Consider the following 16774-nt stretch of genomic DNA (forward strand, 5'->3'; position numbering starts at 1 on the left):
GGACCGAATGCCGTGTCCCTCTTGAATGAGTGCATTGGAGCAGTTGATTCGCAAGTACGCAGAGGAACCTATGAAGAGTGTAATACGACCTGCACTTGGGCTGAGTTTCAATTCACTGGGTGGGGCGTACGACTTCTACTATTTGTATTATGGGGAGATCGGCTTGGGCAAGAGAAGACTAAATGCCGAGAGGACAAAATGCATGCAGAGAGCGTATGCGGTTGCTCTGTTAGTACTGAGTTTTGTTTAGATGCTTACATTTCAGGGAAGGTGTACATCATAATCAGTAGCTTCTTCAGATTGGTTGACAAGGTGCCCTTCACGAGGAGGACTCTTAGGAACATATGTGAAAAGATAAACCGCGAGCAAGCAGAGGACGATGTCAGGAAGACTTTGGAGGTATTTGCTGACATTGTTGCAGGTGATCTTGGCTTCACATATAGGGTTTTGGCTGACGGTACAAGTAAGGTGAAGAACCTGATGTGGACTTATGGAAGCAGCCGATTGCAGTACCCGGGCTCAGAAAACGAATATCCCGAAGTTTGTGTGTATCTTTCTCTCAAAAGAACTTTGAAACCTTCATATGTTCCATTTTTCTTGGTCATTGCGACACCAAAATGGGCTGATTAGGAGGTTATGATTAGTGTCTATAGCAAGGCTAGAGTGAAACGGTTTATTCTGTTTTAGAGATTCTGCTTTGGGAGGCAATATCTGAAAGTCTTCCTAGATATACATGTTTACTTGCTCTGCTTGTCTTTGAATATAGAGGTATTTCACGTCAACAAGATATGTATTCGCAGAGGCATTGATTATCTTTATTTATGATTATTATTCTTCCTTTGTTGAAAAAAAACTATTTTCTTGCTAAGAGAATGAATTATTATTTCGGTTTGTTTCAGGTCCTATTGATGAACTATTATTTTTTTGCATTGAATACAACTGTATTATTGAGACGTGGCTGTTTTCTGTGTCCTCTATAATTGCTAATTCAGAACCTCATGTATTGGAAAATTATAAAATATATGCAATACCATTAATCAGTTGTAAATCCGGACAGCTCATATTTAACTCTTCAGAACTTTATTTGCTTATGTTTTTACAGAAATACAGGTCATTTTGTTGTTTCTTAAGGTTTTTTTCTAAATATACTGGAGTATTATTTTGGAAAGCAAACTGTACTTATGTTAGTTGTTTTTAAGTGTAGCAATACATCAATTTAAAAATAAAATAGCTCCAATTGCTACTTTTGTTGTTATATCGGACATAGTTAAGATCAAAATGACTTGCCTGATTATTTATATCTATGATATTGGAGCCAATAATAATGAAGCTCTTAGTTAGCGTGTCATTCTGTAGATTTGGAGATATGATATGATTGTATACAATGTCAGACAGTCGAACTGCTAAAAATTAGGCTGGGATAGTTTTCCCGTTTTTAGCTGACCGAGTAGTGGGTATATCAAAGTTCTTTCTAATCACCTTTATAACTCAGATACTAACTTGTGTGCTTCTGATAGTACATGATGGTTGTTATCAAGGGTTCAGTGCCCATGGCATTGGGAGGTACCCAGGAGCCTGTTGGAAATATGCCCTAGAGGCAATAATAAAAGGATTATTATTATATTTCCTTGTTCATGATAATTGTCTTTTATTCATGCTATAATTGTGTTATTCAGAAATCGTAATACATGTGTGAATACACAGACACCAACATGTCCCTAGTAAGCCTCTAGTTGACTAGCTCGTTGATCAACAGATAGTCATGGTTTCCTGACTATGGACATTGGATGTCATTGATAACGAGATCACATCATTAGGAGAATGATGTGATGGACAAGACCCAATCCTAAACATAGCACAAGATCGTATAGTTCGTTTGCTAGAGTTTTTCTAATGTCAAGTATCTTTTCCTTAGACCATGAGATCGTGTAACTCCCGGATACCATAAGAGTGCTTTGGGTGTACCAAACGTCACAACGTAACTGGGTGACTATAAAGGTATACTACGGGTGTCTCCGAAAGTGTCTGTTGGGTTGACACGGATCAAGACTGGGATTTGTCACTCCGTATGACGGAGAGGTATCTCTGGGCCCACTCGGTAATGCATCATCATAATGAGCTCAAAGTGACCAAGTGTCTGGTCACGGGATCATGCATTACGGTACGAGTAAAGTGACTTGCCGGTAACGAGATTGAACGAGGTATTGGGATACCGACGATCGAATCTCGGGCAAGTAACGTACCGATTGACAAAGGGAATTGTATACGGGGTTGCTTGAATCCTCGACATCGTGGTTCATCCGATGAGATCATCGAGGAGCATGTGGGAGCCAACATGGGTATCCAGATCGCGCTGTTGGTTATTGACCGGAGAGCCGTCTCGGTCATGTCTACATGTCTCCCGAACCCATAGGGTCTACACACTTAAGGTTCAGTGACGCTAGGGTTGTATGGATATGAGTATGCAGTAATCTGAAAGTTCTTCGGAGTCCCGTATGAGATCCCGGACATCACGAAGAGTTCTGGAATGGTCCGGAGGTGAAGAATTATATATAGGAAGTGCAGTTTCGGCCATCGGGAGAGTTTCGGGGGTCACCGGTATTATACCGGGACCACCGGAAGGGTCCCGGGGGTCCACCGGGTGGGGCCACCCATCCCGGAGGGCCCCATGGGCTAAGTGGGGAGGGGAACCAGCCCATAGTGGGCTGGTGCGCCCCCCTTGGCCCACCCCATGCGCCTAGGGTTGGGAACCCTAGGGGGGTGGGGGGGGGGGCGCCCCATCTGGCTTGGGGGGCACTCCACCCCTTGGCCGCCGCCCCCTAGGAGATCCCATCTCCTAGGGCCGGCGCACCCCCTAGGGGGCCTATATAAAGGGGGGGAGGGAGGGGCAGCCACACCCCTTAAGCCTTGGCGCCTCCCTCTCCCCTGCTACACCTCTCCCTCTCGCAGAAGCTCGGCGAAGCCCTGCTGCGGTGACTGCTGCATCCACCACCACGCCGTCGTGCCGCTGGATCTTCATGAACCTCTCCTTCCCCCTTGCTGGATCAAGAAGGAGGAGACGTCACGCTGACCGTACGTGTGTTGAACGCGGAGGTGCCGTCCGTTCGGCGCTAGGATCTCCGGTGATTTGGATCACGACGAGTACGACTCCCTCATCCCCGTTCTTTGAACGCTTTCACTCGCCATCTACAAAGGTATGTAGATGCATCCGATCACTCGTTGCTAGATGAACTCATAGATGGATCTTGGTGAAAACGTAGGAATTTTTTTTGTTTTCTGCAACATTCCCCAACAGTGGCATCATGAGCTAGGTCTATGCATAGTTCTCTTTGCACGAGTAGAACACAATTTGTTGTGGGCGTAGATGTTGTCAACTTTCTTGCCGCTACTAGTCTTATTTTGCTTCAGCGGTATTGTGGGATGAAGCGGCCCGGACCAACCTTACACGTACACTTACGTGAGACCGGTTCCACCGACTGACATGCACTAGTTGCATAAGGTGGCTAGCGGGTGTCTGTCTCTCCCACTTTAGTTGGAGCAGATTCGATGAAAAGGGTCCTGATGAAGGGTAAATAGAAGTTGACAAATCACGTTGTGGCTTTAACGTAGGTAAGAAAACGTTCTTGCTAGAACCCTATTGCAGCCACATAAAAAACTTGCAACAACAATTAGAGGACGTCTAACTTGTTTTTGCAGCAAGTGTTTTGTGATGTGATATGGCCAAAGTTGTGATGAATGATATATATGTGATGTATGAGATGTTCATGCTATTGTAATAGGAATCACGACTTGCATGTCGATGAGTATGACAACCGGCAGGAGCCATAGGAGTTGTCTTCATTTTTTGTATGACCTGCGTGTCATTGAGAAACGCCATGTAAATTACTTTACTTTATTGCTAAACGTGTTAGCCATAGTAGTAGAAGTAATAGTTGGCGAGCAACTTCATGGAGACACGATGATGGAGATCATGATGATGGAGATCATGGTGTCATGCGGGTGACAAGATGATCATGGAGCCCCAAGATGGAGATCAAAGGAGCTATGTGATATTGGCCATATCATGTCACTATTATTATTTGATTGCATGTGATGTTTATCATATTTTTGCATCTTGTTTACTTAGAACGACGGTAGTAAATAAGATGATCCCTCATAATAATTTCAAGAAAGTGTTCCCCCTAACTGTGCACCGTTGCGACAGTTCGTTGTTTCGAAGCACCACGTGATGATCGGGTGTGATAGATTCCAACGTTCACATACAACGGGTGTAAGACAGATTTACACATGCAAACACTTAGGTTGACTTGACGAGCCTAGCATGTACAGACATGGCCTCAGAACACAGTAGACCGAAAGGTCGAGCATGAGTCGTATAGAAGATACGATCAACATGAAGATGTTCACCGATGTTGACTAGTCCGTCTCACGTGATGATCGGACATGGCCTAGTTAACTCGGATCATGTTATACTTAGATGACTGGAGGGATGTCTATCTAAGTGGGAGTTCATTAAATAATTTGATTAGATGAACTTAATTATCATGAACTTAGTCTAAAATCTTTACAATATGTCTTGTAGATCAAATGGCCAACGTTGTCCTCAACTTCAACGCGTTCCTAGAGAAAACCAAGCTGAAAGACGATGGCAGCAACTATACGGACTGGGTCCGGAACCTGAGGATCATCCTCATAGATGCCAAGAAAGATTATGTCCTAGAAGCTCCGCTAGGTGACGCACCCGTCCCACAGAACCAAGACGTTATGAACGCTTGGCAGACACGTGCTGATGATTACTCCCTCGTTCAATGCGGCATGCTTTACAGCTTAGAACCGGGGCTCCAAAAGCGTTTTGAGCGACACGGAGCATATGAGATGTTCGAAGAGCTGAAAATGGTTTTCCAAGCTCATGCCCGGGTCGAGAGATATGAAGTCTCCGACAAGTTCTTCAGCTGTAAGATGGAGGAAAATAGTTCTGTCAGTGAGCACATACTCACAATGTCTGGGTTACATAACCGCTTGACTCAGCTGGGAGTTAATCTCCCGGATGACGCGATCATTGACAGAATCCTCCATTCGCTTCCACCAAGCTACAAGAGCTTTGTGATGAAGTTCAATATGCAGGGGATGGAAAAGACCATTCCTGAAGTATTTGCAATGCTGAAATCAGCAGACGTAGAAGTCAAAAAGGAACATCAAGTGTTGATGGTGAATAAAACCACTAAGTTCAAGAAAGGCAAGGGTAAAAAGAACTTTAAGAAGGACGGCAAGGGAGTTGCCGCGCCCGGTAAGCAAGCTTCCGAGAAGAAGCCAAAGAATGGACCCAAGCCCGCGACTGGGTGCTTTTATTGCAAGGAAAGTGGTCATTGGAAGCGGAACTGCCCCAAATACTTAGCGGACAAGAAGGCCGGCAAAACAAAAGGTATATGTGATATACATGTAATTGATGCATACCTTACCAGTACTCGTAGTAGCTCCTGGGTATTTGATACCGGTGCAGTTGCTCACATTTGTAACTCAAAGCAGGAGCTGCGGAATAAGCGGACACTGGCGAAGGACGAGGTGACGATGCGCGTCGGGAATGGTTCCAAGGTCGATGTGATCGCCGTCGGCACGCTACCTCTACATTTACCTACGGGATTAGTTTTGAACCTCAATAATTGTTATTTAGTGCCAAGTTTGAGCATGAACATTGTATCGGGATCTTGTTTAATACGAGATGGCTACTCATTTAAATCCGAGAATAATGGTTGTTCTATTTATATGAGAGATATGTTTTATGGTCATGCTCCGATGGTGAATGGTTTATTCTTAATGAATCTCGAGCGTAATGCTACACATATTCATAGTGTGAGTACCAAAAGATGTAAGGATGATAATGATAGTCCCACATACTTGTGGCACTGCCGCCTTGGTCACATAGTTGTCAAACGCATGAAGAAGCTCCATGCAGATGGACTTTTAGAGTCTCTTGATTACGAATCATTTGACACGTGTGAACCATGCCTCATGGGAAAAATGACCAAGACTCCGTTCTCAGGAACAATGGAGCGAGCAATCAACTTATTGGAAATCATACATACTGATGTGTGCGGTCCAATGAGTGTTGAGGCTCGTGGTGGCTATCGTTATGTTCTCACCCTCACTGATGACTTGAGTAGATATGGGTATGTCTACTTAGTGAAACACAAGTCTGAAACCTTTGAAAAGTTCAAGGAATTTCAGAGTGAGGTTGAGAATCAACGTGACAGAAAAATCAAGTTTTTGCGATCAGATCGTGGAGGAGAATACTTGAGTCACGAATTTGGCACACACTTAAGGAAATGTGGAATAGTTTCACAACTCACGCCGCCTGGAACACCTCAGCGTAATGGTGTGTCCGAACGTCGTAATCGCACTCTATTAGATATGGTGCGATCTATGATGTCTCTTACCGATTTACCGCTGTCATTTTGGGGCTATGCTTTAGAGACTGCCGCATTCACTTTAAATAGGGCTCCGTCAAAATCCGTTGAGACGACACCGTATAAATTATGGTTTGGGAAGAAACCTAAGCTGTCGTTTCTAAAAGTTTGGGGATGCGATGCTTATGTCAAGAAACTTCAACCTGAAAACCTCGAACCCAAGTCGGAAAATGCGTCTTCATAGGATACCCTAAAGAAACTATTGGGTATACCTTCTACCTCAGATCCAAAGGCAAGATCTTTGTTGCCAAGAATGGATCCTTTCTCGAGAAGGAGTTTCTCTCGAAAGAAGTAAGTGGGAGGAAAGTAGAGCTTGATGAAGTACTGCCTCTTGAAGCAGAGAGTAGCGCAGCTCAGGAAAATGTTCCTGTGGTGCCTGCACCAATTAGAGAGGAAGTTAATGATGATGATCAAGATACTTCTGATCAAGCTCCTACTGAACTTCGAAGGTCCACAAGGACACGTTCCGCACCAGAGTGGTACGGCAACCCTGTCTTGGAAATCATGTTGTTAGACAACGGTGAACCTTCGAATTATGAAGAAGCGATGGTGGGCCCGGATTCCGACAAATGGCTGGAAGCCATGAAATCCGAGATAGGATCCATGTATGAAAACGAAGTATGGACTTTGACTGACTTGCCCGATGATCGGCGAGCCATAGAAAATAAATGGATCTTTAAGAAGAAGATAGACGCGGATGGTAATGTGACCATCTATAAAGCTAGGCTTGTCACTAAGGGTTATCGACAAGTTCAAGGGGTTGACTACGATGAGACATTCTCTCCCGTAGCAAAGCTGAAGTCCCTCCGAATCATGTTAGCGATTGCCGCATACTATGATTATGAGATATGGCAAATGGACGTCAAAACGGCATTCCTTAACGGTTATCTTAAGGAAGAACTGTATATGATGTAGCCGGAAGGTTTTGTCGATCCTAAGAATGCTGACAAGGTGTGCAAGCTCCAACACTCGATTTATGGGCTGGTGCAAGCATCTCGGAGTTGGAACATTCGCTTTGATGAGATGATCAAAGCGTTTGGGTTTATGCAGACTTATGGAGAAGCCTGCATTTACAAGAAAGTGAGTGGGAGCTCTGTAGCATTTCTCATATTATATGTAGATGACATACTTCTGATGGGAAATGATATAGAGCTTTTGGACAGCATTAAGGCCTACTTGAATAAGAGTTTTTCAATTAAGGACCTTGGAGAAGATGCTTATATATTAGGCATCAAGATCTATAGAGATAGATCAAGACGCCTCATAGGTCTTTCACAAAGCACATACCTTGATAAGATATTGAAGAAGTTCAATATGGATCAGTCTAAGAAGGGGTTCTTGCCTGTGTTGCAAGGTGTGAAATTGAGCTCAGCTCAATGTCCGACCACGGCAGAAGATATAGAAGAGATGAGTGTCATCCCCTATGCCTCAGCCATAGGGTCTATTATGTATGCCATGCCGTGTACCAGACCTGATGTAAACCTTGCCGTAAGTTTGGTAGGTAGGTACCAAAGTAATCCCGGCAAGGAACACTGGACAGCGGTCAAGAATATCCCGAAGTACCTGAAAAGGACTAAGGAAATGTTTCTCGTTTATGGAGGTGATGAAGAGCTCGTCGTAAAGGGTTACGTCGATGCTAGCTTCGACAGAGATCTGGATGACTCTAAGTCACAAACCGGATACATGTATATTTTGAATAGTGGGGCAGTAAGCTGGTGCAGTTGCAAGCAGAGCGTCGTGGCGGGATCTACATGTGAAGCGGAGTACATGGCAGCCTCGGAGGCAACGCATGAAGCAATTTGGGTGAAGGAGTTCATCACCGACCTAGGAGTCATACCCAATGCGTCAGGGCCGATCAAACTCTTCTGTGACAACACTGGAGCTATTGCACTTGCCAAGGAGCCCAGGTTTCACAAGAAGACCAGGCACATCAAGCGTCGCTTCAACTCCATTCGTGAAAATGTTCAAGATGGAGACATAGATATTTGTAAAGTACATATGGACCTGAATGTAGCAGATCCATTGACTAAACCTCTCCCTAGAGCAAAACATGATCAACACCAAAATTCCATGGGTGTTCAATTCATCACAATGTAACTAGATTATTGACTCTAGTGCAAGTGAGAGACTGTTGGAAATATGCTCTACAGGCAATAATAAAAGGATTATTATTATATTTCCTTGTTCATGATAATTGTCTTTTATTCATGCTATAATTGTGGTATCCGGAAATCGTAATACATGTGTGAATACACAGACACCAACATGTCCCTAGTAAGCCTCTAGTTGACTAGCTCGTTGATCAACAGATAGTCATGGTTTCCTGACTATGGACATTGGATGTCATTGATAACGAGATCACATCATTAGGAGAATGATGTGATGGACAAGACCCAATCCTAAACATAGCACAAGATCGTATAGTTCGTTTGCTAGAGTTTTTCTAATGTCAAGTATCTTTTCCTTAGACCATGAGATCGTGTAACTCCCGGATACCATAAGAGTGCTTTGGGTGTACCAAACGTCACAACGTAACTGGGTGACTATAAAGGTATACTACGGGTGTCTCCGAAAGTGTCTGTTGGGTTGACACGGATCAAGACTGCGATTTGTCACTCCGTATGACGGAGAGGTATCTCTGGGCCCACTCGGTAATGCATCATCATAATGAGCTCAAAGTGACCAAGTGTCTGGTCACGGGATCATGCATTATGGTACGAGTAAAGTGACTTGCCGGTAACGAGATTGAACGAGGTATTGGGATACCGACGATCGAATCTCGGGCAAGTAACGTACCGATTGACAAAGGGAATTGTATATGGGTTGCTTGAATCCTCGACATCGTGGTTCATCCGATGAGATCATCGAGGAGCATGTGGGAGCCAACATGGGTATCCAGATCCCGCTGTTGGTTATTGACCGGAGAGCCGTCTCGGTCATGTCTACATGTCTCCCGAACCCGTAGGGTCTACACACTTAAGGTTCGGTGACGCTAGGTTTGTATGGATATGAGTATGCAGTAATACAAAAGTTGTTCGGAGTCCCGGATGAGACCCCGGACGTCACGAAGAGTTCTGGAATGGTCCGGAGGTGAAGAATTATATATAGGAAGTACAGTTTCGACCATCGGGAGAGTTTCGGGGGTCACTGGTATTGTACCGGGACCACCGGAAGGGTCCCGGGGGTCCACCGGGTGGGGCCACCCATCCCGGAGGGCCCCATGGGCTAAGTGGGGAGGGGAACCAGCTCATAGTGGGCTGGTGCGCCCCCCTTGGCCCACCCCATGCGCCTAGGGTTGGGAACCCTAGGGGGGCGCCCCACCTGGCTTGGGGGCACTCCACCCCTTGGCCGCCGCCCCCCTAGGAGATCCCATCTCCTAGGGCCGGCGCACCCCCTAGGGGGCCTATATAAAGGGGGGGGGGAGGGAGGGGCAGCCGCACCCCTTAAGCCTTGGCGCCTCCCTCTCCCGTGCTACACCTCTCCCTCTCGCAGAAGCTCGACGAAGCCCTGCTGCGGTGACTGCTGCATCCACCACCACGCCGTCGTGCTGCTGGATCTTCATCAACCTCTCCTTCCCCCTTGCTGGATTAAGAAGGAGGAGACGTCACGCTGACCGTACGTGTGTTGAACGCGGAGGTGCCGTCCGTTCGGCGCTAGGATCTCCGGTGATTTGGATCACGACGAGTACGACTCCCTCATCCCCGTTCTTTGAACGCTTCCGCTCGTGATCTACAAAGGTATGTAAACGCATCCGATCACTCTAGATGAACTCATAGATGGATCTTGGTGAAAACGTAGGAATTTTTTTTGTTTTCTGCAACGTTCCCCAACAGAGCCTGCAGCCTACGGTGAGCTGGCGCAGGGCTGAACCCTGATGTGAACAAGAAGCTGAGCGCTGTCCATCCCCAAGTTCCCGCTTCTACCTCAAGTTCCAGGATTCAAAGGCACGCAGACATTATTTGTCGTCTACTGCTCATTCATGGGTCTTCATCAGGCATCATCATGTTCTCATTGCAATTCTGCTGTTTGTTAGGCCCATCCTGCACAAGAACATGCTCAATGTTTGCATGCTTTTGCATCAAGAGTAGATCATGTAAATGTCTATCTGTCATTTGAACTCGTAGTCGTCGTGTTAGCTTCCATAGTGGCTTCCTTTCTATGCTAGATGCTTATATGAGAACTCTAATTAACCTTTTTTCTTTACCATGCAGCACTCGGACTTTGGATGGAACTGATTGACCTTTTAGACGCGCCATATGGCGCGGAGTCTTGTAAGAACTTCAGAGTTCGTATTATTCTGTCCATTGCCTATTTTAGGAGAAACTGCTGCAGTAAGATGTAGTGTCAGTTTAATGGCCAGTGTTTATGAGTGCCAGAGTCCTTGTGTGATCTAGTGGGTTTGGTTTCGGACTTGCCATGGCAAGGGAATGTTGCAACTGTTTGGTTTGATTTGTAATCATGAAGCATTTTTGGTGTCCTCTGTGTTTGTGCTGGCTGTTGAGTTCCAGTGATTTGCTGCATGAACTAAAATTCAGAATTTGCATTATTCAGGCTTTTGATATGCAAATTTGTTTGATTGGATGTTTGTTTTCCATGAAAGAGGTTAAACACTCCAAAACATATACTCCATGGGGAGGACGATCGTGGTCAAGGAACCAAATGTTATCTTTACAGAACTCTCTATTCCTAGCCTGCATCAATACATACAGCCTCCAGAAAGAAAACACCCCCCCTCTGGTGGCTGTTTGTTAGTACTACGTGAGCCGGGGATGGCTCAGTAGAAGGGCTGAGCCGTGCTTCGCCCAGCTGTTCCGTGTGTACAGTGCGCGATGCTGTCACATTCAATGCGTGGCAGAGTTGGCCTATTTTGGGTGATATACGATCGTGAAATACACCGAGCAGCACAGATCTAGATGTGAGCGTGCGGTGCTGTTTTCGAGAGCATCTGAGCCCAGGCTTAGAAACGAATATCCCTATGTGAGGTTCATTTTGGGTCAACGGCCATGTTACGCCATTGGCATGTCCGTGGACCTCCGTCCATATATATCAGCCTATCAGCATTCATTGATACGAAAGTTTTGCACTGCATGTTATAGAGAAACAATGAATTTTGATATCACCACTTGGATTTTCTAGGAACTAATTGCTTGATACTCCAGCAGTATATTCCAGATTGACAAGATTCACCTTACATATACGTAGGACAGCCAGATTTCAGTCTTTATTTCCTTTCATCTAGGAGATCACTCTTACCTTACCTATAGCACGCAATGCAACCACAACTGGCCGCTTACCACGCGCCCTAAATGCCCAGCAAAAATAAACTGGACGCCACGATCGAGGTCCATAGAACCTGGACACACTACGTGTACGTAGAGAGGGTCACCCTACCCAGCTTCTGCTCATATAATCACGCGCGCGCGGCGGCCCTCAGCTCCTCTCCGGCACGACGCACTACAGAGCACAACACACGACCAAGCTAGGCATTGGGCGCAATGAGCGAGATATCGTCGTCGTCGTCGGCGGCGGCGGACGGGAAGCAGGGGCCGTCGACGGGGCCGGCGGCGTGGGAGCTGTGTTTTGAATTTCGGCCGAAAAAAATGGATTTCGGCCGAATTTCGGCCATCTCGGCCTAGGGCGAAATCTATCTTCCGCCGAAATTGGTCAAATTTGAAAATTTTTGGTCAAAATTTGGTCAAATTTCGGCCGAAATTTTTAAAAACGACCGAAATTCGGCCATCTCGGCCTAGGGCGAGAAAAATCACAAACCGAAAATCAAAACGCTGCGTGGGATACGTCCCCGGTGGAGGAGGTGCGGCTGACGGTGCCCGACGGCGACGACCTGACGCTGCCGGTGTGGACGTTCCGGATGTGGGCCATCGGGCTGCTGGCCTGCGCGCTCATGAGCTTCCTCAACCAGTTCTTCTCCTACCGGACGGAGCCGCTGGTGGTGACCCAGATCACGGTGCAGGTGGCGTCGCTGCTCGTGGGCCACTTCCTGGCCCGCGCGCTGCCCCGCCGCAGGTTCCGCGTCGGCGGCCGGGAGTGGAGCCTCAACCCGGGGCCCTTCAGCATGAAGGAGCACGTGCTCATCTCCATCTTCGCCAACGCCGGCTTCGCCTTCGGCAACGGCAACGCCTACTCGGTGATGATCGTCGACATCATCCGCGCCTTCTACCGCCGCTCCATCTCCTTCCTCGCCGCGTGGATCCTCATCATCACCACCCAAGTACTCCCTCCGTTCATAAATATAAGATGTTTTAGCTTCTGGCCACATTCCACACGTATCAAATGTATCTAGACATGTTCTAGTGTGTACATTCATTCATTTTAGTATGAATCTAGACAACATGTGAAACACCTAAAACATCTTATATTAAAAAACGGAGGGAGTACGTACCTTGTTCTCTCCGATGATGAAAAGAAACTGAACCTGGTCCTTGAGGAGGGTGCAGAGGGGACATTTTCTGATGACTAGATGATTGCAGCAGGGGGCATTCACATTCTAGTAGGGTAACATGTGAGTTTGTGCCCATATTAATATGTTTCTGTAAAAGAAGAAGGTTCTATTTGCTGAGAACTTATTTGGTAAACACTCATTGACACATCAATAGGAGGTGCTTCAGGAGACGGTTTTAGGAAAAAAACTGGTGGAAAAGAAAGCAGAGATAAGATGAAAAGAAAAACTTATGTTTTGTTTTTTACCAGGACAAGGCCCCATCTTATGTCCATTGACATTCGTTTTCCAATTATGATTAAAAAAAGACACTCGATTTCCAACTTCAAACGAAAAAAACTTACACTCTTACTCCCTCCGTCACGTAATATAAGAACGGTTTGGATCTGCCCATTCGGATCTTTTTATATTGGTATATAGATATAGATAATGACACTCGCTTCCTTCTCTAAACCAAGCTGTGACTTTAGCTGGGCAGAGCTGGGCCCTGGGCGCCCTTGAAGTTTCTCTTACGCACGCATAGGCTTCAGTTTCGGCCCGGGATCCAGCCCAACTCTCGCCCACTAAGCACAAGGCACGAGGGCCCAAAGCCGACAGGCGCTCGGTCCCTTCGGCCCTTCCCACGCGACCTAGCAGCTCTCATCCGCCCCCGCCGGTTACCGCCTCTGCTGCGCCGCCGGCCCGTCGCCCTCCCCGTGCCTGCTCGCTGCTCCGCCTCCACCCCGTCCCTGCTGCCTCTGCCCCTGCCGCCGGACTGCGCCGCGAAGCCGAGGGGGAGCCCCCGACTGGCGGTCTCGCGCAACCGCAGGAGCTGATGCCAGGTTCTACATTCAGCTCGCCTGCAGCTCTGAACATGGACATGGTAATCTCTACCTCTGATGCATGATTGAGCTGAAACTGAATCAGGGGACTCAACTGAACTGAAATGTAGCATGCTTATATGTCTAGAATTGAACTCAAAACTGATCCTCACACATGGCTGCGACCCTGCTGCTTTCACTGAAATATAGCGCTGCGTCTCCTGGCGACCAGTTAGTATCGTCGTGCCAAGTGGCAACCTAACCAACTATTCTCTGGTCCTAGTGTTTCATTTCATACAAGGATGGCTTAGTGAAGATGGTAAACAGCCGGGCCATGTGGCCAAGGGTTTGGTTGCCCTTGATAAAATGGTGTCATGGTGCGGTGCTTGCAGTTCTGGGCTCAACTCACCAGGAGACCGCTGGATATAATGTAGCCTCAGCTTTTCAATGGAAAAGGCATATCGACAGAATACATCAGGCCGCTTATCGGCCGGCCATCAATTGTTCAAGCAATGCAAGACCCAGAACATTCGACATGTGTTGTAGAGGTAGAATGGCATGCTAATGTAATGTTTCTACTTGTATTTGTATGTGCTCAGTTTCTCCAAAACTTCTTGATGAATGATGATCGGTGAATCGCTTCGTTTACATGGCGACCTTTCGAATCAATATAATTTTGGAAGTCACTCTGTTCGACGGCGTAGCAATGACACTAACAGCACCCTTGTATGTACCAGGACACTGCACGAGAAGGAGGAATTTACCGGGGGCTCAAAGCGGATGTCCCGCTCCAAGTTCTTCCTGGTGGTGCTCATCTGCAGCTTCGTGTGGGCCTTCGTGCCGGGCTACCTCTTCCAGTCGCTGACCTCCATCTCGTGGGTGTGCTGGGTCTTCTCCAAGTCCGTCACGGCGCAGCAGCTCGGCTCGGGCATGAAGGGCCTGGGTCTCGGAGCTTTCACGCTCGACTAGACCGCCGTCTCCTCCTTCCTCTTCAGCCCGCTCATCTCGCCCTTCTTCGCCACCGTCAACGTCTTCGTCGGCTACGTCTTGTTCATGTATGTGGTGATGCCCACGGCGTATTGGGGGATGAACCTCTACAACGCCAAGACGTTCCCCATATTCTCCTCTCACCTCTTCGCCTCCAATGGGTCGCCCTATAAGATCGCCGACATTGTGAACCAGCAGTTCCGGCTTGACAAGGAGGCGTACGCCAAGCTCGGACGCATAAACCTCAGCATCTTTTTTGCAATCTCTTATGGCCTCAACTTTGCCACCATCGCCGCAACCATCACGCACGTCGGCCTCTTCTACGGCAATTAAGTAAAGCTTCTTCTTTTTTAGTCTGTCTGTACATTAATAAACCGAGACAAGTAGTCAGCTGTGAATGATTACATGAGGTTTCTGAACTGAAAGGTGCACGTCTGCAAATTTTGTGCAGGGAGATCTACCACCGATTCCGAGCTTCGCAGCAGGAGGAGCCTGACATCCACACAAAGCTAATGAGGAAGTACGAGGACATACCAGCGTGGTGGTTCTACTCTGTCACGGCATTGTCGATGATAGTGTCCCTCATCCTCTGCACCCTCCTCAAGGACCAGGTTCAGCTCCCATGGTGGGGCTTCCTCTTTGCCTGTGCCATGGCCTTCACCTTCACGCTACCCGTAAGCATCATTTCTGCAACCACTAACCAGGCAAGTCTATTTCAACAATTTTAATTAATGCCTCTTCTTCATTTCTCCTGCACGTACGTACTCTCATGATTTTATTTCTGCAACAAAAGAAAAAACTGACAAAAGCCTTCGAAACTTGATGCGCAGACGCCTGGTCTGAATGTCATCACTGAATACGTCATGGGGCTAATAATGCCTGGATACCCCATCGCCAACGTCTGCTTCAAGGTGTACGGCTACATCAGCATGTCGCAGGCAATCTCCTTCCTCGCAGACTTCAAGCTTGGACACTATATGAAGATACCTCCCAAATCAATGTTCATTGTTCAGGTAATTAATTGATCTTCCTTCTCACCTTTGTAAAGCCAATGAGTGATGTATAGAAACATAGAGTTTACTGACATCCCTGTAATTTATGCATGCAGTTTGTCGGTACAGTGGTGGCCGGGACTGTCAACCTCATCGTCGGATGGTGGCTACTTGGCCCGGTCGAGAACATCTGCCAGGACCAACTGCTCCCACCAAACAGCCCATGGACATGCCCCAACGACCGTGTCTTCTTCGGCGCATCGGTCATCTGGGGCCTTGTTGGCCCCAATCGCATCTTCGGGTCAAATGGCAACTACATAGCCCTCAACTGGTTCTTCCTAATTGGCGCGGCAGGCCCTGTCATCGTGTACATCCTCCACAGGACATTCCCCACTCACAAGTGGATACTACTCATCAACATTCCGGTGCTCACCGGCGCTACGGCCTTAATGCCGCCAGCGACGACCGTAAACTTCAACTCATGGCTGCTCTACGGCATCATCTTCAACTTCTTTGTGTTCCGGTACCGCAAGAAGTGGTGGCAGAGGTACAACTACATCCTCTCGGCCGGGCTCGACGCGGGCGCCGCCTTCATGGGGGTGCTGCTCTACTTCACGCTCACCATGGAGAACCGGACAATCAACTGGTGGGGCACGGGCGGCGAGCACTGCCCTCTCGCCTCATGCCCCACTGCCAAAGGGGTAGACCTTGGACCGGACAGTGTGTGCCCCGTGTTCTAAGCTGGAGTGAATCTCTATCATGCCTGCCTCAAGGTAGAGCTGCAAGTTAGTAATTATCCACTACAGTTGTGTTAATTAATTAGTGTCATATCATTACATATTTCTATTGTACTCTCCAACAAAAGAGTGTGCACAGCTTCTCCATATGTGTGTAAAGGTCGTGCAAAAACTATCGGCAGCAGTGGTGTGGTGATCAGTCATTTCGGCAATGCCTGCTGTTAGTTCCTCCTGCAGCAGCGAGGAGTACATAGTGTATGTCAATTTACTAGTGCCAGCTTTTCGCACCACATTGTGAAGGCAGTGTCAAATTAGAGAAAATAGAGAACCGGAGCAT

At 47.2% G+C, this 16774-nt stretch overlaps 1 pseudogene; it reads left to right on the forward strand.

Annotated features, from left to right (window-relative positions):
- The first annotated feature begins 11959 nt into the window (after positions 1-11959).
- On the forward strand, positions 11960-16510 carry LOC119333116 (annotated as a pseudogene).
- The last annotated feature ends 264 nt before the right edge of the window (positions 16511-16774 follow it).

The sequence above is a fragment of the Triticum dicoccoides genome, chromosome 7A (assembly GCF_002162155.2).
Source record: "Triticum dicoccoides isolate Atlit2015 ecotype Zavitan chromosome 7A, WEW_v2.0, whole genome shotgun sequence".
Taxonomy (NCBI): Eukaryota; Viridiplantae; Streptophyta; class Magnoliopsida; order Poales; family Poaceae; genus Triticum; species Triticum dicoccoides.